General features: G+C 35.7%; 1 protein-coding gene across 1 annotated transcript in view; it reads right to left on the bottom strand.

Moving 5' to 3' along the window:
• The window catches only part of Nav3 (neuron navigator 3), a 772,995-nt gene that overhangs the window by 615,048 nt on the left and 133,199 nt on the right, over positions 1–24,748 (bottom strand). The window lies entirely within an intron of this gene.

The raw sequence follows: 24,748 nt of genomic DNA, 5'->3' as shown, positions 1-24,748 counted from the left end.
TCCAAGTTTTAGCTATTACAAACTGTGACGCTATAAACATAGCTGCGCACGTGTCACTGTGATATGATTGTTTTAATTCTTTTGGAAAGATACCCAGCAGAGGGACAGCTGGGTCAAATGGAACCTCTAGTTCCAGCTCTTTGAGGTATCCCCATATTGATTTTCATATTGGTTGAATCAGTCTGCACTCCCACCAACTATGGAAAAGGGTTCCTTTCTCCCCACCACCCCACCAACATTTGTTATTGGTGATTTCTGATAGCAGCCATTCTTTGTGGGATGAGGTAGAATCTCAGTTTTATTTTCTTCTGCAGCTCTCAGATGACCAGTGATGCGGAACATTTTTTCATATATTTACTTGCTACTTTTACTTCTTTGTCTGAGAAATATCTGTTCATTTCAGAGGCCCATTTTTTAATTGGGTCTTTATATTGGGGGGCTGATTTTTTTTAGTTCTTTATATATTCTAGATAATAGTCCTTTGAGGAGCAGCTGGTAAAAATTTTTTCCCACATTGTAGATTTTCTCTTAGTTCTGTGTATGGTTTCTTTTGCAGTGCAGAAGCTTTTTAATAAGATCATATCCCAGCTGTTGATTCTTTCTGCTAGTTCCCGTGAGACTGATTTGTTCATAAAGTCTTTTCCTATGACAATGTCTTCAAGAAGGAACAATTCAAGAGGAAGAAATGACAATCATAAACATATATGCACCAAATATAAATGTCCCCAACTATATAAAACAAATATTAAGTAACATGAAAAACCAAATAAGCACTAATACAATTGTAGTGGGGGATCTAAATACCCGACTATCACAAATAAATAGATCATCTAGGCAAAAAAATCCACAATGAAATACTAGAACTGAATCAAGCTTTTGAATGCATGGACTTATTAGACATCTATAGAGTGTTCCACCCCACAAAATCAGAATATATATTCTTTTCAGCTGCACATGGGTCATTCTCCAAGATAGACCACATACTAGCTCACAGAACAGGTTTGAATAAATGCAAAAGAATCGAAGTTATTCCCTCTATATTATCAGATCTTAGTGCAATTAAGCTGGAGATCAATAGCATAAGAAACCGTAGGAACTTCACAACACATGGAAATTGAACAACACTCTCCTGAACAATCAATGGATCACAGAGGAAATTAAAGAAGAAATCAGACAGTTTTTACAAATAAATGAAAATGCCAATACAACATACAGGAATCTATGGGATATAATGAAAGCAGTTCTACATGGAAAATTCATAGCACTGAATGACCACACTAGGAAAATAGAGCAAGCTCAAATAAACAACCTAACGATGAATCTTAGACTCCTAGAAAAACAAGAACAAGAAAAACCCAAAGCTCAAACGAGAGAAAATTATAAAGATTAGAGCAGAAATCAATGCAATGGAAACTAAGAAAACGATACAAAAAATAAATGAATCAAAGAGTTGTTTTTTTGAAAGAATAAATAAAATTGATAAACCCTTAGCTCAGCTTATCAAAAAATGGAAAGAAAAGGCACAGATCCATGCAATTAGAAATGAAAAAGGTGAAGTCACAACAGATCCAACAGAAATCCAGAGGATAGTTAATACCTACTCTGAGAACCTGTACTTCTATATTTTTTGACTTCCATATTGATTTCCATGGTGACTGTGCTAGTTTATGTTCCCACCAACAATGTGGGAAGGGTATAGTTTCATCTACATCGTTACCGCCATTTGTTAATGTTGGATTTATTGAAGAGCAGCCCTCCCTTTGAACAATCAAAAACATCTCCAGACATTTCTGATTTTCACCAAAACTTAAGTTCCAAAGAGTGAGACTTTCTTCATAACATCTGTCAATTCTTTTATCAAATATGTATCACTTTGGAAATGTTGCTTGGCTTCTCTGATCCTCAGGTTTCCCAATTATGACAGGAGGATAATGAAACTTAATAAGATTATTAATGGCTTGGAATAGCAAAGAATACATCTCCATTTGTAAGTGCCTGTGTCTGCTTTTGATCCGAGTGTGTATGATCTTGGTACAATAGCGGGAGCACACAAGCACTCTATGGCATGCAGCAGGGGAGGCTTGGTATTTACAAACCTTTTCCAAAGCCACTCTGTGCTTATGTTCTTATGCACAAGTTTTCATCATGTGCCCAGCCTGTGCTTGATGCCATTCTAGGAGCCAGAGACCCAGAAGTGAAGAAGACAGACAAGGGCCTACGTTTCAGCCCCAAAGCTGTCATTGGCAGCTTTATCATTCTCTACAGCTGGGTCTTTCCTCTTCATAGTCTGCCTGGGGCCCTCCTTGATATAAATAATTTAAATTCTCAACAGGAACACACATTGGTTCATTGCAACGGCAGTACTATATAGCTAAAATCATCCCCAGGGTCTGAGGGCAGGGAGGAAATCAGACAGCTTGCTGGTTCAGCCTGGCCAGTGTACAATAATATTGTATTTAAAGTTGTTTGAGAGGAAAGCAGCTCTATAGAAAGTAATTCTAGTTGATGATGGCAGTCAAGCTGAAATCTTGCTAAAGCTGCATCCTAGGCAGTTGTGCTCTAAGAAATGATACTTACATCTCCTAAATGTGAGCAACAGGAAGAAAAGTTGGAAGAGGAGTGCTGCACACATGTCGGAATCAATGGTTCCAGGATATGGAGAGTAGCTAATTGCCATTCTGTGTGCACTTCTGAATGGACACCGTGTGAGGATCCTACTTGTGCCTCTCCGCTCTGATCACACACTAGACACACCAGCATGTTTCCACAACAGCCAGGTTGGGCTCTGTGCTTCTGAGATGCTGACTCAAATGTGGCATGGTAGACCCTGGTATCAGTACTTTTACAAAGCTCCCCAGGTAATTCTAACCTTTACAAGATTCTTGGAGAACCACAGAATAGAACACAAACATCAAAGTGTGATTTAAATTTCAATGTCTGGGAGAGTGGACAGATATAAAAATGTTAAACAACTTAGAAAACATTACATTTTGTATACTCCCCTCTGGGTATTCCTCAACTTCTATTAATTTCAATTCTCTACAAAAGAATGATATGATTAAATTAACAACGGAAATTCATTCTGATATTTCATATTATGATAACTATTTTTAAGAAATTTTAAAACTTTTTCTTTAGCATAAGCTGAAACAAATAAAAACTAGAAATTTATTTAACTTCACCTCTTGAAATTTAATTGCTTTGCTTTATCTCTATCATGTTTAAAATTAAACTTTTTACTAAACTGGATGCCAGGCTCTAATTCAATATCCAGTAAGTGCTCTATATTGTAGGATAATTGGTACCAAAAGGCAGTCAATTAAAAAGAGACTGTAATCTCAAAATAAATGATTAAGAAAATCGGATTGATAGCATTCCTTTAAAAGTACAAATAAGGAAAATAAGTACCTTATCAATATTTTTAAATGGACCAAAAAGAATCAAATATCAATTTTAAAGTCATTACATTTCAGGCAAAATTGCATGGAAACATTATAAGCAATTCCTCCCTTGACTTTTGACTCAGTCAAAAAGGATCACTGCATTTGCCAATAATTCACATTGTATTTTCATTATGTTTCAGCAAATCACTGCTTATTGTGGAAGTTTGATAACACATGTAGGGAAAGATGGAATCATTAAGCATAAGAAGGAGTTTTTGAATACAGACTGTATTTTTATGTAAATATTAGTAAACAGCTTCACATTATAAGAATTTTCGCTCCATACCCAGGAATAACAAAGACTCCCTCTGCATTATTATCATAGAGCAAAATAAGCTGATTAGTAACTAAAACCATAAAATTATCATCTTATGCCTGGCATAAATAAGTATCTGTATATCTTTAATATATTAAGATGTTGTTCTCCACATGAGATATTTTGTATCGAAGGTTTATATTCTTATTTCTCTGATAATTTATTTAAAGCCAACCCCTACTTTTTGCTACGTAACTCCTAATGGTATGCCATTTTTTATTAGTATTTATATCCTTAGAACACAGCATTCTGCCTAGCAAAAATTGGACCTCTTGCTGTTGTAAGGATTTAATATATTTTTAAAATAATAGAACAGTTTCAGATAAATATTAAATACCTAAATGTTACTGTCATTGTTGTTTGCTGAATAATCAACAATTCACAACCTTAACACAACCTAATATAGCAGATAAGGTGGCCTTTATAATTTTTGATATTTTTAAATTTAGGCTTAGAGAAACAAAAGAAGTTGACCAAATTACTTGGCAATGCTATATTATGTAACACCATCTCAGACATTTAAATGAATCAGAGTAAAGTCTGACTAAGAGAAAGGAGACATATCTAATCTCGGTAACTCCTACAATAGGAACTAAATCAGAATCTTGAAGCCATATGAAGCAGTCAAACTAGTGCTCTTGAGTGTATCTTGGTCCTCTCTCCCAACTAACATCCAGTTCCTTTTTTCAGCATGGCAGATTGTGTTTTCCAAAAATAGTGACAACAATGTATTTTTTCCCTGCAAGTTCTTATGCAATGTGACCAGCCAAGAGGCAAAATCTAATTTCCTTCCTCTTGAATCCAGGTTGACCTCAGTTTTTTGTTTGTTTGTTTGTTTGTTTTTGACAAACAGGGTATGGTAGAGAAAGAATTTTTATACTATAAGACTACATTATAAGAAGTCCTACAGATTTTGTTTGCTTCTTGAAACAGTGCAGCAGAAGCTACTCAATGAAAAAAATTATGAGAGATAATGAAGAAATTGTTAATTTGTCACTAAGGTTGAAGATGTTTACAGAAGAAGAAAGCATTGAAAATGCTCAGAAAATTTATGTAGTCTCTACTACATGCAGGTGCCAGGATCAAGCCTCCCAGAGGGCACGGGGGGGATATATTTAGTCCATATAGTCTTTTATGCCGAGTGAATTAATTCCCAAATAAAGAACAGGACCTGGAGCCAATCATCAGCAAAAGAGAAGCATCAGAGCAGGAGAGCTAGAGCCAGAGCTCCAAAGCCAGAATTGGTTGCCTTTATTTCTTCCATCTTCATACACCCATTCTCAGACATAACAAGACATTATCATGAAACAACAGCTGTGTATCCTTGTATGACTTTATTGCACACGCGTGGTTGAATATTTTAAGTCACTCTTACATAACTGTGCCCCGTTATGTGCATGCCCTTGACAGCAGGGTTGTGACCTTAAGTGTTCTCAGGTGCACCTGTTTCCTGGGTTTTGAATCTATTTATCAGGCTTTGAGTATAACCAGAAGTGGTACTCAACAGCAGGTACTATGCTAATTTTTATTGTGTGTTACAAAATTAGTTTTAGTAAGAATGGAATTCAGACTTACGGCAATTACTGAATTAAAGTAACTCCTGCACCCCACTCCCCTCTCCCTAATAAATGTGTTGCCTATCACCATTTGATTATTCTATAACCCATCTGAACAAATGTCTGGAATACATAACCCATCCCATTCGATTTATGTGCTAACCACTACTGATCTCAGACTGATTGGCTCTGTTTTTCCACAAACTTATAACACTTGTACTTCTCCACTGCAGTTTTTAGAATTTGAATTAACCTTAATTATTTGTGTGATTATTAGCTTATTTGATGTTTCTCAATGTACTCCATGGATAAAGAAGATCTTGTGCTTTTTGCTCATTAGAATCCAGTACAGTATGCCTAGGATGGCCCAAAATTTTGCACACAAGATTTTTTGTCGAATGAATGAATGTCATAGCTATGTCACTGAATGAGAGCAACAGTATTCTATCAAATTTGAGCCTTGCTAACTTTGTTTTCTTCAAAAATGGCAACTGAGGCTTCCAATGAGCTCTGAAAGTTCTAGGATGACAATTCCGATAGGAAAATATTTGCAAAGTAAGTCTTGGTGGTAACAGATGAGCAACATAATAGCCAACATCAACTTCCAAGTATCCTCCCTGCACACTTCAAGAGAACCTGTGGTATCTCAGTCAGTTTTGGCAACTTGACCAAAGGTGGTGGTGAAACAAAAGTGCACAGTCTTTGATATGAGGCAGAATGACATAACCTACAGTCACATCCAAATTCTGCCAATTACTAGTTGTGTCGTAGCAAGCAATTTATTTCTTGAGTCTTATTTCCATAATCTATAAAAATAAGCACAATACTTTTTCATTAAATTATGAAAATAAATTAAAATCATCTACAGAAAATTGCTGATGTGAACTCAATTGCTCAACACAGCTAGTTCTTCTTTTAGAATGTGGAACCACCTCTTTAGTTACCTAATGTCTATCACACTGCAATCCAACATGTAAACAAAAGTTAAAGGGTACATAAGACTTTCCTAAGACTAGAGAGCACTGGCTTCAGAATTTCCATCTCTTTAATTCTAAGTCATTGCTTCAGTGAAAAGAAATATTTGTAAAGGTGTATGCTTAAGATGCAGGCAGGAGAAGTAATAAGGCTAATGGAAGACTTCCTTCAAAAATATCCAAAGACATGTGAGTCTTGCCTATGCATTTCCCAGATAACCCTAAGATTACTTTCCAAGTTTCAAAATGAAATTTTGAGAAGCAGTTTATACTCCAGGGGAAAAAAAAATACTTTATACTTCACATTAACTACAAAACCAAGAAAAAAGAATGCCAGCCTCTTTGTCAGTGAATATCACAGAATTTAGTACTAACATGGATGTCAAGAAACAAGGGCCAGGGATTTAGCTCAGTGGTTCCGCTGCCTACCTTGCAAGCACAAGGACCCAAGTTTGATCCCTGGTACCAAAAAAAAGAAAAGAAAAGAAAAAGAAAGTAATTTATTGCCATCTTGGTTCTGTTCCAATTGTAACAATCATAAAAGAAAAATGAAAATTAGGCAGATAAGAACATATCAAAGAAAAAGTGTATAATTTTAAGTATTATCCTTCCAGGACAAGCCTACAAACCTCTATAAGCTCATCAAAAGGGGTACTTGCTAAGTCACAAACTTGACCAGTTGCCCTATCTGGGCTAGAACTTCCTCTCTTCTTGCCTTGGCCTCCTAGAATGCTAGGATTGCTACTATGTACCACCACATTCACCCCAGCATCTACTGTTCTGGACTATCTACAAAACATAATCAACCTAATATTTAAATGATTTTTAAAATTTTACAATAAGAACATTTTTAACAGAATAGGAATACTTGAAATGCAAATTTTTCAAAAAGAGATCAGAAACCATTTATAGGAAAGGAAAAGAGATTCTTTGGAGAATGATATCAAATAGCTTTGCAGTGAAATATCAAATTCAGCACTTAGCTAAAGTTTGTGATTATTTTATAGCTATCTTTGCAAAGGAGCTAATTTGAGAAGCAGATTTTGCTAGCATAGAATTCTAGAAAGAATAATTTTGTGGATCCTTGTATATAAGCGGAGATTTTGAAAAGGAGAAGGAAAATGTCTTTTGAATGTGAGATAAAACTATCTCTTTATGCCCACTTCTCATAACTTCAAATGTACATTGAGGACATAATCATAAATGATTCATGAAGCTTAATATGTTATTTTCTAAAAATAGCACCTGACAAAAATTTAGGGAATGAAATAAGCTCTTATCATATAACTTTAGACCTACGATTACTAGACATTAGGTGTTTCTAGTGATTAAAAGTGGGAAAAACTTTGGATAAAAGAACATGAGGATAGCAAGTGTTACTCCTGTGAAAGAAGGTTATGTTTACATTACAACTTTTTAAAGTGATACAGTTTTGAAACAAAGGCTGTTTTGATGAGCAAAAACAAAAAGGTAAGATTATTGTATCAAGTGAGAGGGTTACTTCTTTTAGTAAACTTATTATCTTGTATGACAAGGTCATTTTTCCCTATTTGACACTCAGTGGAAGTTTTGCCACAGAATAGCACTATTAAACAGATATTTGAGAATTGCTACCCTTGTGTTATAGCTTACATCTAGATGTCTCCCCAAATATTCATGTGCTCATAGGTGAGGCTTTGGGAGTGACTGGATCATGGGTCATGAGTGCCTAATACTAGACCATGAGTATAAGACGCTGTTTGGTATAGCTCTGGGTGTGGATGATGGATTTTCTGAAGAAGGAAGACATACCCTAGGTACTGATGACACCAACCAATAGGCTTGTAGCTTGGATGGAATAAAAAGAAAACAGAGGAGGAAGTCTCACTGCCTCCTGCCTGCCATCTATGGACTGTTTCATCTCTGCCATGGTTTTCTACTGTGGAGATAGCCAACTGTGAGCTAAAATAAACCTTTACTCCTTTAACTTCTGAGTTTTGGGTATTGTTGTAGTCAGAGTTTGCAAGGGATTAAATTTAATATAGGATACATAATTTATAGGATTATTTTACAATAGCCAAAAAGTCAAATACAAAGGAGTGCAAGAGATCTAGCATACACTAGAGATCCAAAGAATCCAGCCAAGGGTCTGGATCCCACAGCAATGACCTGCACAAGTCTAGCTAAAGGCCTAGAGTCCAAGGTAATGTCCTCCATGAGTCCAGCCAGAGGCATAGAGCCCATGGCAATGCCTCATGCTTGTCCATATTGAACATCTGCCCAGGAAGGCCCAAAGGTCTTCTGGAAGCTAGAAAACCTGCACTGGTGGAATGAAGGATTTCTGCCACCAAGCTGAGGGATCTACATTGGAGCCAGGAAGTTATGCTCATGGTGAAGACCAGTACTCCCCTGACAGAACAACAGCCATTCCCAGCAAGAGCAAGGCCCCAAGCTCTTCCTCCTAGGAGAGCAGCCAAGTCTGCATTAGCAACTCAGAAAATCAAAAGCCCAATGATCTTCCCCTCCAGTTTTTTTTTTATGATTATTGGCAACAATCAAGTGGATCATCCATATTCAGACAATAGATTCAGTCCAGCTGGGTGTTGCAAGGTGACCATTAGTTAATCCACCATAGGTATTTTGTCCAAACAATGATAAAGTAACTTAGACACCTGGATCAGCTTCCTTAAGTCACGTTCATGTGTGTGACCTATGCCATCTCATAGGGCTCTGCAATCAGAAGGACCTCTCATTTGGGACTCAGGGCTCTGAGTCTCCATGTTCATGATCATGAATGCTTAATAAAAATTTTTTAAATGTAGCCAGTGTTTTCATTTTGCACTGGACCTGCTAATTGTGCAGTAGTCCTGCCTAAAATGTTTTGGACATCATATATGTTCCAGAGCATACACAGAGTCTATCTAGCAGTCAGTTCAAAATGTAGTTTCTTTTGAGGGTTCAAACACAAATAGGATTCTATCCACTGAGAATCAAAGACTGTAGAAGCAAGAGAGGGAAGTGGCAGATAGATATTTTACAGTGCAAGTGTCAGAGCTGATTCCCTGCCCCCTCATCTAAAGGCTATTTAGCTCTTAGCTGGTAGTGGAGATGCCTTGGAGGAAAAGTCAAACTTTTTATATAGAAATCAGTCTGAAAAAAGGATATGAAAGTCACTCAAAGGATATGACCAGTATTTAGTTGAGACTGCATAGTTTTTTCCTCACAGAACACGTGTGAGGGTGCACATATACATGAGTTGGGCATGGAAAAATGTCACGATCTTTTATTATCACTCTTCTAGCACCCAACTACACTTTTGAAGAGCCTACCAGAATAAATCAGCACTAAAAGCTACACTCAGTTTGTCTTCCCAACTGCACTTTTGAAAAGAATTATTTAATCTTGGATGATTTGTGCCAAAAACAATCTATACTGGGCATCACTGAATAAAACAAGTTGCCCTTGACAATAACTAGCTAAAATATGAGATAGCTTTGGAGCAAAATCAATATGAAGTAAGCTCAAATACTTCAGATGCTTTAGTTCCTTGATCTTGAGCAAGATACTTAATCCCTCTAAACCTCAGTTTCCTCTTCCTGTAAAGTGGCTACAGGATTTCTTTGGTGACTGAGTGGACAGTATAATGTAATGACTAAGAGGCAGCTTTCTAGAGCATGTGACCTCATTCATTTCATGTATCTACAGGCTACTGTGAATGCTTGTGTCCTGCCAAATTCATACGTTAAAAGTCTAATTATCAAGGCGATGGTCATAGAGGTAGGTAGAGGCTTTCTGAGTAACTAAGTGATGGTGGCAGACCCTTGGGAATCAGGACTGTCTCCCTTACAAAAGGGGCCTTAGAGAGCCACTCTGCAATTTCTATCATGGCAAAAGTTAGCAAGAAGGTACATGAGTGAATCAGAAGCCAGGCCCTTACCAAAATCCAAGTCAGTAAGCTCCTTGATCTCACACATTCCAGCATCCAAAACTATGAGAAACAAATTCTGTTACCTATAAGTCTCCCAGATATTTAGGTATTTATGGTAATTTGTTATAGTAATCCCAATAGAACAAGACAGAATAGATTACAATTCTTATGAGGTTTAATTATAGTATATTGAAATTAATCTTGCTTATCCACACTAAAATATAAATACCCTTGAGCAAAGGACAGTGGCTGGGTCATCATCTGTGATTCACCAGTGCTCACTCTGCTGCTCACCTACTGCCCATCAACTGTAGATTCAAAGATGTCTAACACAGTCACTCAAGAACAGTATCGCTAGACCTTTTCTTCCTATTACACAATATCAATTATACATTTTGATCCTTATTTACACTTTTAGTTTATCATACCAGAGAAACTATATGATATTTACATGTGTGTCCTATTAATTTCAACTAAGAGTATGGCCTCAATGTGCAGCAGAAAGGTAAGAAGGGAAAAGAAAAAATATTAGTTTATCACCAGAGAAACTATATGATATTTACATGTGTGTCCTATTAATTTCAACTAAGAGTATGGCCTCAATGTGCAGCAGAAAGGTAAGAAGGGAAAAGAAAAAATATGAGAAAAGAAAAACAATGGAAACAAAGTCTTTATAAATAGGGAAGGGTGGAGGGGGTGTTGGGAGGGCAGGGGCATGGGGAAAAACTAAGAACCAAGATACATCATGTAAAGGTACAAGATCCCAATGACGAATGTAATTGTATTGTATACCTAAAATTATCCATAAAAAAATAACAGTATTGTTCTAAAGTTATCTACCTTTTTCTTTTCTGTAAAGGAAGACTGGCCTATACTTTTGGCCTTTAATTTTTGTGTTAGGTATTTTACTTGATTCTTACTCTTTGAACATTGGTAAGTCATATATGTTACAAAGAAGGGCAATTCAATCTTGCAATATTTTTTCAGTTCTAGCCTAAAGGTCACCATTAACACAATGCTTTTCAAATACTGGTTGCCTGATAAATATTTGATGGATGAATGCAAAATGATTGGAGAGTTTTCAATGTAATCCAAAAATCTCCTCTCATATTCATTGCAGATATGACCAAGAATTTATAGCAAATCAGCAGTTCCAAATTTGGAAAAGTCAGAGCACACATAGATCAATAGGAGAGACACGCTTTACTACAACTCAGAGGCCCATTCTTAAAGGCAATCGGCCTTTGTTTTTCAAAGCCAGAGAGTAGCTACCCTAGAGAATTCTCCCTGGAATTACGCAAATTAAAAGATCTACTATCTAAATTGCGAAGAAGGAAGTTGTAGACTGGAACAGAGAATTAAAAGATCTCTGGCCGTCCATCATCTTCATTTAAGAACTCGGTTGAAATCATCTTCCATTGGATATATTTCAATGATGGTACAAAGGGTAAGCTTAATGTCAGCCTAACTGATTTAAGAGAATCTTGGAGAGGTGACTGGGTCGTTGGTGCACTATATTCATCAGTGAATTGATCCACTGATGTAGAGTTGAATGTGCTGTTGGAAGGCAGGGCCCAGTTGGAGATGGGTCATGTAGTTGCAGCTCTGGTGGTGTGACTCTCACTGAAACTCTTCTGCGGTGCTGTGCTTCCCAGACACCCTGAACTCCATAGCTCTGCCACTTCACACCCTTCCACCATGATGTTCCTGCTTGGAGCCAACCAATCACCGAGTCCTCGGAAACCATGAGCTAAATCAAACCTCTCCTCCTTAGTTCCAGGTGTTTTCTCCCAGCAATGGGAAAGTTAACCAAGACAGAAAAGTTACTGTGACTTTATAAAGTTCTATAAATGAACACATCACATACACAAACATCACAAAGTTAATGATTGTTCAGTTTTTACCTACGTTTCCTTGCTTTCTGTTGTTTTTTTCTACAGCTTCTAAAAAAGTGGAAATTCCCTCTAGGCAGCAGCCATGGTAAAATAGTAGAGTACTGCATAGGATGGTGAGTCTCAAACTTCACCTCAAAGGTTTCCGTGGCAAAGAAGTTGCATTTCTGTAAGTGTTCAAGTACCTCTGATGCTAATTAGTCCAGAAACCTCTCTTTGAGAAGAACTGATATAATGCAGAGGGGGTACTGAGGATGGACAGAGCTTTGGACCACATGTTTAGGTTATAATTACAGTTCCTTCTACTGTGCAAAATACTTAATACATTAGTGATTCATCTATGTTCCTTGAATGAATTTTTTACATTTAGGAATGTTTTCGTGTAAGCTGTCTCATGTCTTCAATGATGAAGTTGAACCAGAGCAAGATCACAAACACATGACCTGCATTTCACTACTTCAATTCACCCACTGAGCCTTCAATTGAGAAGTAAGCAATGTGTGGAAACAGGCTCTGTGGGCAGCTTCCATTTTGCTGTCACTGAGAATGGCAGGCATCCGGTTTCCTTGGGCCCCAGTTCCAGTTTCTGAAGTCCAAGAGGCATGGGTATAACAAGATCAAGTTTCCGGCATTTATTATCACTTGGTGCAGCAACTTCTTCCACAAGCGAGTTAAGCTACTTAACTTCAAGAAAATTCTGTCCCAGAAAACTGAGCCTGGAATTCTCCCTCCAGCTACTCCAGGCTCTATCAGTGACCTAATGTCCTCTAATAAATTTTTTCCTGACAGAACGTATTCCAAGGTCCTCTCCAAACAGTCCTACTTCGTTGCTCTCACAGTCTAGTGTTATCAATCACTATATCAGAGTTTAGATTTATTTATAAAAGGAAAGTGCTATAAAATGAAGTTGTTCAAAAAATTTCTATAGTTTGAATTAGCTCACACTTGTGCATTGATTTTCTTACATATTTTAGCCTCAACTATATTTCTTATCATAAAATCCCAGTTACAGTATCAGTGATTTTTCACAATCAAGAAATTTCTTTCAACTAGTGAAAAACAGAAAAAAATATATTCAAATTGAAGTACTTTTTTCTTCATGTTTTCTCTTCTCGGGATTTTGGGTATTTTCAAATACAATGTTTAATATTTCAAAATGAAAAATAGCTATTAGTAAATTGCCTAGAAGAAACAAACAAACAAACAAACAAAAACCAGCATTGGAGGTGATGTTTCCAACAGAGAGGCTTCCCCAGGCTATGAGGAAAGAAACAGAGAGAAACCAAAATGTGTTTTTCCACTTGTACTTTTTTATAGCACCACGAAGTCCTCCTGGCAAAGCTGTCACATCCAATCCTATCTGGTAGACCTGGATACAGTTCACTAGCTTCTCATTCGTTTTATAGCTGACAACCTAAAGAGCACAAATGAAGTTTTTCTTAGTTTTGATTGTAATTTTCTTTTAGCCTCTGGTCCCCAGCATAGATTCTTTTGGCAGATAATAATCTTTCTTGGACTCATTTTCTTCATGCAGAGTGCAAAGTTATCAAGCTAGACTACATATCCACAATTTAGTTCCATCCACTTTTTCTCTCTTTTCATTAACACATCGAGTTTCTGGAGGCTGTGGCAGTTTTGATCAAACACCAGGAATGCAGTCACACTGTCAAAAACCTCTGTGTTCAACAAACTGAGTATGGGGAAGAGGATTTTGACCTCACATCTACCTGATTTCAATACACTCCACCTTTAGCTATGTTGCTATACTGCCTCTTTCTTTAAACACATATTCATAGTAATTATACTTATTCTATATACCACTTAAGAGCCTGACTTCCTGCTACTTAAATTGTTTTGTTTTATTAAGTACTTGCTTAAATGGACATCACCTAAACGCTTATTAGAATTCCTGTTCAAATAACCGGCTGGTATCTTAGTCTAATTTCTTAAAAATCCAAGTCTAAAGAAAATCTTACACCCTAAAGTTTTAGTAGGAGATACACTTTCAAGGCCAGCATGGGCCCAGGGATTTAGTTCAGCGGTTCGGTGGCCTGCCTTGCAAGCGCAAGGACCTGAGTTCGATCCCCAGTATCAAAAAAAAAAAAAAAAAAAAAAAAAAAAAAAAAAAAACCAACAACAACGAAAAAAAAAACGAAACCAAGGCCTGCATGAAGAGAAGAATGAAAATAGCAAGAAGGCAAACTAGGTGGGGGGAGTAAGAAGTTTCCCAAAGGAGTATCCAGGATGTGGATTGTCTTCATGGTTGTCAGTAACCCTCTGTGAGTCTTGTCAGTGTAGTCTGGTTATGAGACTTGCAGCTAAAGATGTGTTTTGAAATGAAATGGCAACAAAAGAGCTGGAGCCTTCTGTTAGCAAGTCACCAACCATAGGAAGACCCAGGATAGTCAGCGAAATAGAGAGCCTAACAGTTCTTCAAATTCTAATAGCTTGTGATTGAAAAGAATCCCAGTGGGCTCAAGAACCATCTGAAGATCAGACAGTAAGTTAACAGCAGAGTATTCAAAATACTGAGAAATATTACACAACTATTTTGAGATTGCCCCCAAAGTCTGTTTCCAGAGTCATCTAAGCCATGATAGCAAATGAATACATCCAGCCCCAATAGGTATTACAAGTTTGTAAATTGTACAAGCTGTTGGCATAATAGATTACAACAGAATATAAATAGCACCTCAGTTCACAAACTTAATTCTTTCCACAGTTCTTATCACAAACCAAATTGTACAAGAATTGAATAATATTCAATGTTAGCTTCAATGTTGACCTTATGGGGAAATTTAATTTCCACGTAAAAGCTTAGGCACAAAAAGCTACCCTATTTCTTGAATGTGAATTCATTCATCTTATTCCTTTAATTTCTGAGGATATTTTTGTTTCTCGATTCTCTCTGGTTCCACAAAAGCTGGCTTACTGAATGTCTTGCTATCATGTGCCTTCAGCACATAGCTGATCTAGAATTTCATTAGGATGCCTGGCTAGGGGAATTTGGAAGGATCCCATTGTAAGGAGTAGCACAGTGTGGAGTAAAACATACTCCAGTGTGGAGGAAAAAAAGGTGCAACTATCTGGAAAGATCAATACAGAAAGAATGTTCCTTTAATATTTATCCCAATCTTATAAAACTTTACCATACATCTTAATTCACTTCTATACCACATTCTGCCTGCCAGTCCACATCTTTGGAGATGATTTCTAAAACTCATATACATCATTGCATGCTATCTGAACAGAATTTGGTGCTAGCATTCAATTTTTCAGTGTCAGGAAACATAGTTATAAGTTTGTTCAGGGTGTTTGAAAACTCATGACACAGAAAAAATCTTAGTTTTAAATCATGTGGTACAATTTCAAATATAATAAACTAAATTCATTTTCTGTAACTCCTAGAAACTGTTTTTGGGTAAAACCACTGCCAATTTAGGAAAAAGAATAGAGAGAAAAGGAAAAAAATGGAAACAAAGCCTTTGTAAATAGAGAAGGGTGGAGGGGGTGAAGGGAGTGCAGGGGTATAGGGAAAAAATAAGAACCAAGATACATCCTGTAAAGGCACAAGATCCCAATGATGAATGTAACTGTACTGTATACCTAAAAAGTACCAATAAACTCAATGAAAAATAAATAAACAAAGTTGTGGATATAATTACTAATGCACTATAGATTGTTCCCAAAAATCTGCCAATAGAGAAAATGTGAATTTATTTTACTTTATCTGATGAACAATTGTATAGATCTTGAATATATCGGGTCTTTCTCTTATTCAGAAAAAAAAGATTGTATTGATCACCTAATTTTTTATCTCAATTGCAAGGAAAATGATCCTGTCCAAATTTAATTTTTTTTCAGTAATTTCTCTACTATTAAATATATAAAAATGATGAAAGCATTACAAAATGGACATAAACCAAATTGGCTTCAGTGGGTTATATTCAAGATCTTTGCACCATTACTATTTTTTCTCCTGAGCTTGTGAGTAATCAGATACAGACAAGAAGAAATAGGAGTTAATAAATAAAACAAGCGGGCTATTTCTCAATGCAAATATTTGGCTCATGTTGAAAGACTACGTTATTTAAAGACATACAACATTTTGAAATAGTAAAACCAGCATTCTCTAAAATCTACCACACACTGAGTGGAAAATATGTAATCTACTGCAGTATCAAGCAGAAAATCTTTTCCCACAGCACATAAACATGTATATGAAAAGATTAATAAATATTACTTTGATGAGGTTACTGGGGAAAAAATCTTCAATTGGCAAACTTGATTCTCCAGAGTAGGATACACTGATTATCAGTTTTCACTAATCTTATTTATTAAGACTACTTTATATTCTACTCAGGTTCTATTTACCAAATAGAAAGGAAAACAATCCCCATTGCATTGACTAGCTCAGTATCTTAGACACTGAGGACCACTGAGGATTAGATTACCACCTAAATATTGTGTATATTACCTGCGACGTTAGGCTTTATGGCCTGCTGCTAAGTCAGAAGCCAAACATTTCTCTGTATCACAAAATATGAATGTGTTAACATTTGTTGCTCTTAGCAGAAACTTATTTTAAAAATAAGTTTATACATATCATTCACACGGTTCCATTCATGAAATGCTGGATATTAATTAAAAATAAGATAATGTTCTATACATAGTTATATTCTACCAATTATATAAATGTTGGGTAAGAGTAACCCTTCAATGACTAGTGGTCCATTTTTGACCACTCATCACAGTGGAACATAATAAAATTGGTTCACTTTAAATATCTGTTCTTTAAATTTTTCTAGGTAACATATATGAATTTCATACAAAAATTCAAAAAATTTCAATCTTGAGCATAAATGGGTTAAAGACATGTTTACATAGCATTAGGTAATTAAACAGGCCTTTTTCATCTTCCAGAGTAAGTTCCAAATCTAGATTCCCAAAGGATTTTAGAATATGTAAATATGTGAGGAAAAAAATAACCCAAAATGTATGGATAAAATGCTATCAAATTCAGTGGTTACAATGGTCTCTAATAAACTTCTGGGTGTAAAACAGCTGGATCACTAATGCTAAAGGGTCATAACAAGTGATTCACACAATTTTTTTCTCTCATAATTTTATTGTTGGGATCTTGGGTATTGTGATCTTGAGAAGAATCTCACACTCACTGGACAGAAAGTGGTTAACCAAGGTTTCCTTGAGGATCTTCACACCAAGCCAGTAGAAGAATCTATTTCGATCCTTGATGGCATCGTACATTAGGAATAGAGAAGAGGCTAGCACAATACTAGCAGAGTAACTAAGAGGAAGCCTTTCTTTTGCCTGGTCAGAGGCTGTAAGCAGAAATTCCTATCTGCTCCAGCAGGAACTACTTGAATTCAGATTTTTCTGGCTGTAATTCTAACAGATCAATGTTTGCTATAAAAAGTTTCATTCCTGAGTTGTTAAATCCTCACAGTACATCAATGTGCAGGCAGACTCTCCATCTATGTACATGTTGGCATATTTCACACATAGCTACGCATTCTCCTTTCCAAGCCATTATTTACATACCAACATAAGAAAGGTCAGCAAAGAAAAGACTGTCAGGGTGTCGATGATGTTTAAGTCATCAGCCAAGCCTACTTTCTTACTTCCTTCTTAATAATTCTGACTGCCAAGTAGATGCATATTGAGGATATGCTAAGTGAAATACATAAGTCACACATGTGTATATACCAAATAGTTTCTCTGGTGTGAAAAACTATAATAGTACATAAGATCCTAATGGCATAATTGACAATGTGAAATAGGAAGAAAAGGGATAAAGGTATAGGGGAAGTGGGAAGGGTAGGGGAAAGGAAATAAGGGAAAAGAAAAAATATGAGAAAATGAAAAAGTGGAAATAAAGTGTTTGTAAATGGGGAGGGGAAGAGGGGGTGAAGGGAGGGCAGGGACAAAGGGAAAAATGAGAATCAAGACCATCTGTCATGTAAAGGTACAAGATCCCAATAATGAATGCAACTGTACTGTATACCTAAAATGTACCAATACACTCAATGAGAAAAAAAATAATTCTAACTACCTTACCTCTAAATTCATTGGACAAAAATTGCAAATATGTCTTTTAATCCACTTCTTGCCATCACAGCTGTAACATCAGCTGCTATCCTCAGAGAAAGTTTGAAGACAGATGCCACTTGACGGGAGCTCTGTCAAGCACAAGTGACAGAGCCTTCCTTCAGGAAAGTAGCCTTTGCCAGGTTGTGGGGCACGAAAAAAAAAATCTCAAAGGAATTTTCTTTCCTTTTATTTTGTGCCTTTGCACCCTTTCTTCTTATGGCAAACATTTTTCTACACTCATTACAGTAGTGACTTTGTATTAGACTTGACTTCTGACCTTCCAGTCCACTGACTAGGTTTTCACTCTCTTTTGTGTCCTATTCCTAAGACCTGGCCCTTTCTCTCTCCACTTTTCATATTCTAATATTGTCCATCCTCTCTACTTTATTTTCATCTTTCTTTGTATGTGAGATTATTTACTTCTATCCTACCTAACACCATTTTCACTTTGTAGTTTTCAGAGGAAATATCTCCTCTAATCTTATTTTCAGCTCTTGATATATATTTTCTCACATGATTGATGTTAAAGCTGGTGTCTATTCACTTTTTAACTCACAGGAGATTTTATACTTATCAACTAATAATCACAAATTGCTAAAAAATGTTTTCTAGACTCTGCAATTTAAATGCCTTTATAAATGAAGTCCAACCTGGAAAAGGAAAAGAGAAATGAGGGCTTCAATGCCTCATACTTCTCGAATGCATATAGTGAAAGATGGCCTTCTCATTATCCCAAAATACATTAAGGTAGGATTATTTTATAATTTGATCCTTTTAAACGGAGAAAATATCTTTGAAAAACAACATAGCATGAATTTTAAATAGCATAGAGCTAGAGAATGTTCATTTTTACCCCTAGAAAAGTTAAGTTAAAAACATACAGTATATGCTAAGCCAGAACTGAAACACCTATATGAACCAAACTTGTTTTCATCATCAAGAACTGAACTGTGGAGCTCTCAGGTAAGTTATTCTAGTTAATGTGTCATTTGTAGGTTATGTAAATACCTCTTTAAAATTATAAAGCATTAAATAGATGACACAGTTCATAATACATATTGTAGGCTATCATAATATAATTCATTTCATACATCAGACACACAGGTTCCTAATTATGTAATTGCTTTAATACTTATTTAAGTAATCATATAAAGCACTTTCATCAACTTTAACTACAATCCTGAACTTCACTGAACTGTTTGAATATTTGGACTCTTTAGGTAAAAAACACTGAGAACTTTTTTTTTTCCTCATCGAGTTTATTGGTATATTTTAGGTATACAGCACTTTTTAGGCAAAGCAGGTGGTCATAAGCTCACTAAAATTCAGATGAAAGGCTTAACTCTCTTCCTGGAAAGCCTGGAGAATCTGTGCATGTATACATCACAGGTCCACACAAATACAGATTGTGAGCTGTGACTTCAGGTAGTTCCAAAAGCGTCTTCTTATTGATATGAGGACTCACCCAAGGGCAACGGTATGACCTTAATAATGCCGCCTACTTTGTAAAATGTTTAAAGGTCCCTGCTCTAGTTTAGATCTTGAATGTCCCCAAAAGGGCCATGTATTAAAGACTTGGGTCACAGCCTATGGTGCTGTTGGGATGTAGAGGAACATCCAGGTCTTTAGACCTAGAGAGAGGAAGTTATATCATTAGGGGCATTGAAGGGGATATTGAAACCCCAGCCCTTTCCTCTCTTTTTCTTTGCTCTTAGCTGCCATGAGGTAAGCATCTTCTCTGCCACCACTCCTCCCATGGGGTGCTGAATAACCATAGACCAAAAGTCAATGGAGCCAGTCAACCACAGGCTACAACTGTGAACCGAAATAAGCCTTTTCTCCTTCTGCCTTGCTTATCTTAGAAATTTTATCATAATAGCAAAAAACAGACTAACAGTCCTTTTATACAGAAAGGAATCTAACATTATAAATGGCAGCATGTAAATATGAAAATGATCAGAAACTATGTATACTTACATTTTCAGAAAAGAGTAAACAATACTTTTTATTAAAAAAATCCATACATTCTTTATCCAATAATATTACTACTATATACAAGGAGACATTGAGTTCTTTGAAATCCTTCTACTCTAAATTGAGTCACGTATGAAGTGCAGACTGATTATATTTCTCAAATTTAGTACTAAAATGCATAAATTTCTATCTGATCACATACTGAAACATTTTGGAAATATTGCATAAATTATGACTTACATGTAGCTACTAGAAAGTTTAAGTGCATATGTGTTTCTGATATATTTCTATTGAAAATGTTGGTCTAGCAATGTAAATAAATGGTTATTCATGGTACAGGTTAGATAATGGAAAGAGTATAGGGAGGGAAGGGTGGAGACAAGATGTTTAACAGGAACAAGGGTGCAATAGGATTAGAGGAATAACTTCTATTTTTGTGTATAGAACACTAGAATTGACAGCAATGACAAATTTAAATTTTTCTAAAGATATAATGGAAAGGATTTCGAATGTTTGCAAATCACTGATGTATGTCTGAAATAGTAGACATGCCAGTTACCCTGTTGTGATTGCTATATATTGTATACGTGCATTGAAATGCACTCTGGGGCCGGGGATTTAGCTCAACGGTTCGGTGGCCTGTCTTGCAAGCACAAGGACCCGAGTTCAATCCCTGGTACCGAAAAAAAAAAAAAACAAACCAACAAAATGCACTCTGAACCTGACAAATATGTTAAATACTGTGTCAAATAAAAACATATTTAAAAAATGTTAACCCTAAAGTAAGAGTTCAGAATCGTCCACCCAGAATACTCACTAACCATATTTATAATTCACATTTTGTCATGGACCTGCGATCTGCAACCACCTTACTTTGTCCCCTTCCTCCTCCACTGCAGTCACTGTCACTACCCCTTCTGACTTCTTTGTTCTCTGTCACCTTCACAGCCTACCCCACTCTTTGCCCGGCCACCTTTCCCATCAGTCCCTCTCACCACTGTCCGGCACTCAAAGGCAGCACTGCCCTGCTCTCAAGGGCACTTCTTACTCGGGCCATGGGGCTGCTGAACATTGCTGAATTTCGTATTGTTTCATTTTCTTTCTTTCTTTCCTTCTTGGATGAAATTATTTGTGGATGGAGCACTGACCTCAGCAAAGCTGGTAATCCTGACAATTTTCTAGACTCCCTGCTCTGAAGGGGTTCGTCATCATGAAAACAAGGCATTCAAATACAAAAGAAGACAAATTAAAAAGAAGAATAAAATCTAATGATCATGAGGTGTTTTATTCATACAGATTTTTACTTAAAAAAACAAGCCTACCTTGCTGCTTAACAAATGTGGCTGATAGGAAAACAGAGACAATAGAGTCTATCTACCTGCTTCCAAAGCAGTTGACTGAAATATGAAAATGTGACAAAATGTTGATTTGTAAGAAAGAAAAGAAAAACATTTAAGTTTAATATTTTTACACACAAGCTTAATTTTATTTTATTTATTTATTTATTTTTTTCTTCTTTATGGCCAGATAGTACTCTGTTTTTTTGTTTTGTTTTGTTTTGTTTTGTTTTGTTTTCAGCTTTAATTGAGTTTATTGGTACATTTTATAGATACAGTACAGTTACATTCATTGTTGGGATCTTGTACCTCTACAGGACAAGTCTTGGTTCTCATTTTTTCCCCTTGTCCCTGCCCTCCCTTCACCCCCTCCTCAACTCCCCATCTACAAACACTTTATTTTCATCTTTTCATTCTCTCACATTTTTTTCTTTTCCCTTTTTACTCTTACCCTATCCATCCCACCTTCCCTACACCTTTAGCTCCTTTCTTCCCATTTTTAAATGTCAGTAATCTTATTAGAATCTTATGCATTGAATGCATTGTTAGATTATTCACACCAGGGAAACTATTCGGTATTTGCACGTGTGACTTATTTCACTTAGGAGTATATCTTCAATATGTATCCATTTTCCTATGAATGAATCTATTTTCTCGCTCTTTATGGCTGAGTAATATTCCATTTTATAGAAGAATCATATCACAGAGAAGTATGTACACCCATGTTTATAGCAGCACAGTTTGTAATAGCTAAATCTTGGAAACAGCCCATTTGCCCATCCATTGGAAACTGGATACACATAAGCTTAATTTTAAAAAAAAAACCTTATGAGCAAATAAGCTGTTCGCACATGAAGAATTCAGGTCCTTGAGAAATGGAATAAAAGAATACTGAAGAAACTTCAAAGCAGGAAACTAGAATTTTAATGTGAAACTCAGAAAAGTACAAGCCAGAGTTTCAAGAACTATTAAGCTAAGTGAAATATTTGTCAGTGTTTTGTTTGATATGTCTTAAAATTGGTCAACTTATGTAGCTTTATGATATATACTTAATAATGATGAGGTTTAATCACAAACTGTGATACATTTTATAATGACCTTTTAATCTATATTTCAAAGGATACAATTTAACAAGAAGGTTTGTCTGATTTTTTAATCTTGGTCAAACAAATGCTTGCCACATAGCTGAGCAAAGTTCATAATCTCTCTACATCTTAAATCTCCATTCTTTCTGGAAAATCTGTATGTCATATAATATTCTGAATGTAATTCACCTTCCAGCTTAACCTTGACCTCAGTCTATAATTATCAAAAATGAATAGAGAGGGTAATTTGGTTTGTTTCTCTTCGTGTGTCAGCGGGATCGAAACTGCTGCAGCATTCCACACATCTCTGAATTCCATTATTTCCATGTTAAAGCATCTCCAAGACTGCACAGTCTTTACCTATGTACTCAGTATTCATCAAGAAGTACACACTCATACAAAAGGAATTTCAATAAAACCGATGTTTTAAAATGTAGACATTTATATGACAGAGAAAAACAAAAGTGCAAGATAAATTATTTCCAATTTTAGAAATCTATAAATGTGATATTTTTGTATCAATACAATAACGTCCTACACGTACATATCTTTAAAACTTTTCAAGAAAATCTGAGTACTATATAGCTTCTTACTATATACTTTAATTCTCTATTCTAATATTTACATTTTTCTACATAGACATATAACTCAAATGTTTACACTGTATGCAAATTAAGTCAAAACGGACACACTGAAATGATTTGTTGGAAAACTTTCAGTAGCCATACTCTAAAAATATTATTTTACTTCTGACACCTGGACATAATAATTGTTAAATAAGTGCAGAAAATGAGTAAATATTGAAGCACAGAATCTGGGGGTTTTCTTCAAATGATGTTTATTGAAAAGTAGTAAGCAATGAAGGCACAAGGTAGATATTCATGTATTCCTTTCCCTTTGGACAATAAGGTACAGAAATTTTCCAAGATATACTCTTAATTGAAGATGGATGGTTGTGAAGGGGGTGGAGGGTGGTAGAGCAGAAGATTTATCAAGTTAATTTTATAGCATCTGTTCTCTGTAGCAATGATTAGCTAAGTAGCAAATCAGTTTAAGTCTTTCATTACACATTTTTAATTTAATGTTTTAGAAGGCAAACAAATTTAGTATATAGCAATTTTGAGAATTCTGAAAACACTAGCAAGATCTCAAACCTCAGTAGAATCCAATATCAATAGAAAAAAATAATATATAATCTCAACTGAATTGTGGTGAGAATTTGGGTAATGGAGACAATACAAACACACATAGAACAGTAAAATTAAATTAGAAATAAATGCACATAAAGTAATTGAATAAATTATTTTTCTAATAATGGCTATAGTTTCCTGGGATAGTCACAATTCAGTTTAGGCCACTAAGGTGTTTTTTGTTTGTTTTTGTTTTTGTTTTTGTTTTTGCTACTAGTGATCAAACTCACAGGACCTTGCACTTGTGAGGCAGGCGCAGTGCTACTGAACTAAATCCCCAGCCCTAGGCCACTATGATATTACAAAATTAAGAAAACATCTTAAACATCTAGAATAAATTAATTTCTGGAGAGTTTATGTGTTTATAATCCATCAAGTTTAATTTCCTTCTCCAGCACAGCAATGAAATATGTAACAATTCTATGCAAGTTCTTTTCTTTCAGATAATATAATATAATACAGTATAATCAAACAAGTTATTTCCCAAAGTTACCTAGATTATCTGAATGTACTATAATTATTTAGTATAAAATGGAGGCTACAAAGATTCCTTTAGTGCTTATTCATTCAAGAAAAATGTCCTTGTGACCCTAGCTTTAGAAAATTAAAACAAGCAACAGGAGGATTTATTACGTAGTTGGAAGTCATAGCACGCATATCTGCAGCTTAATACCAGGTAATTTTACCTTTCATTAACACTTCACAAACTCTCTAATGAACATTACCATTAGATTAATCAACTACGAGGATATAGGGTTTCATAAAATGTTCAACAATGGTACTAACCATTTTTCAGTATAGGAAACAACATTTACAAGGGAATAATTTAACTTGAATGAATTAATGGCTACATTTCTGGTTTTGCATCTGGCTTTGTAAAAAACAAAATGCATAGTAGAACAGACTTCAATTTCTTTACTTTTATTTATTCATCAGCAGGTAAAACAGGTCGGAGATCAATGT

Source organism: Fukomys damarensis, unplaced genomic scaffold (assembly GCF_012274545.1).
Source record: "Fukomys damarensis isolate Sample0158 unplaced genomic scaffold, DMR_v1.0_HiC HiC_scaffold_15, whole genome shotgun sequence".
Lineage (NCBI taxonomy): Eukaryota > Metazoa > Chordata > Mammalia > Rodentia > Bathyergidae > Fukomys > Fukomys damarensis.
Note: the sequence above shows the minus strand (reverse complement) of the source record. Positions and strands in the feature narration are given on the sequence as shown.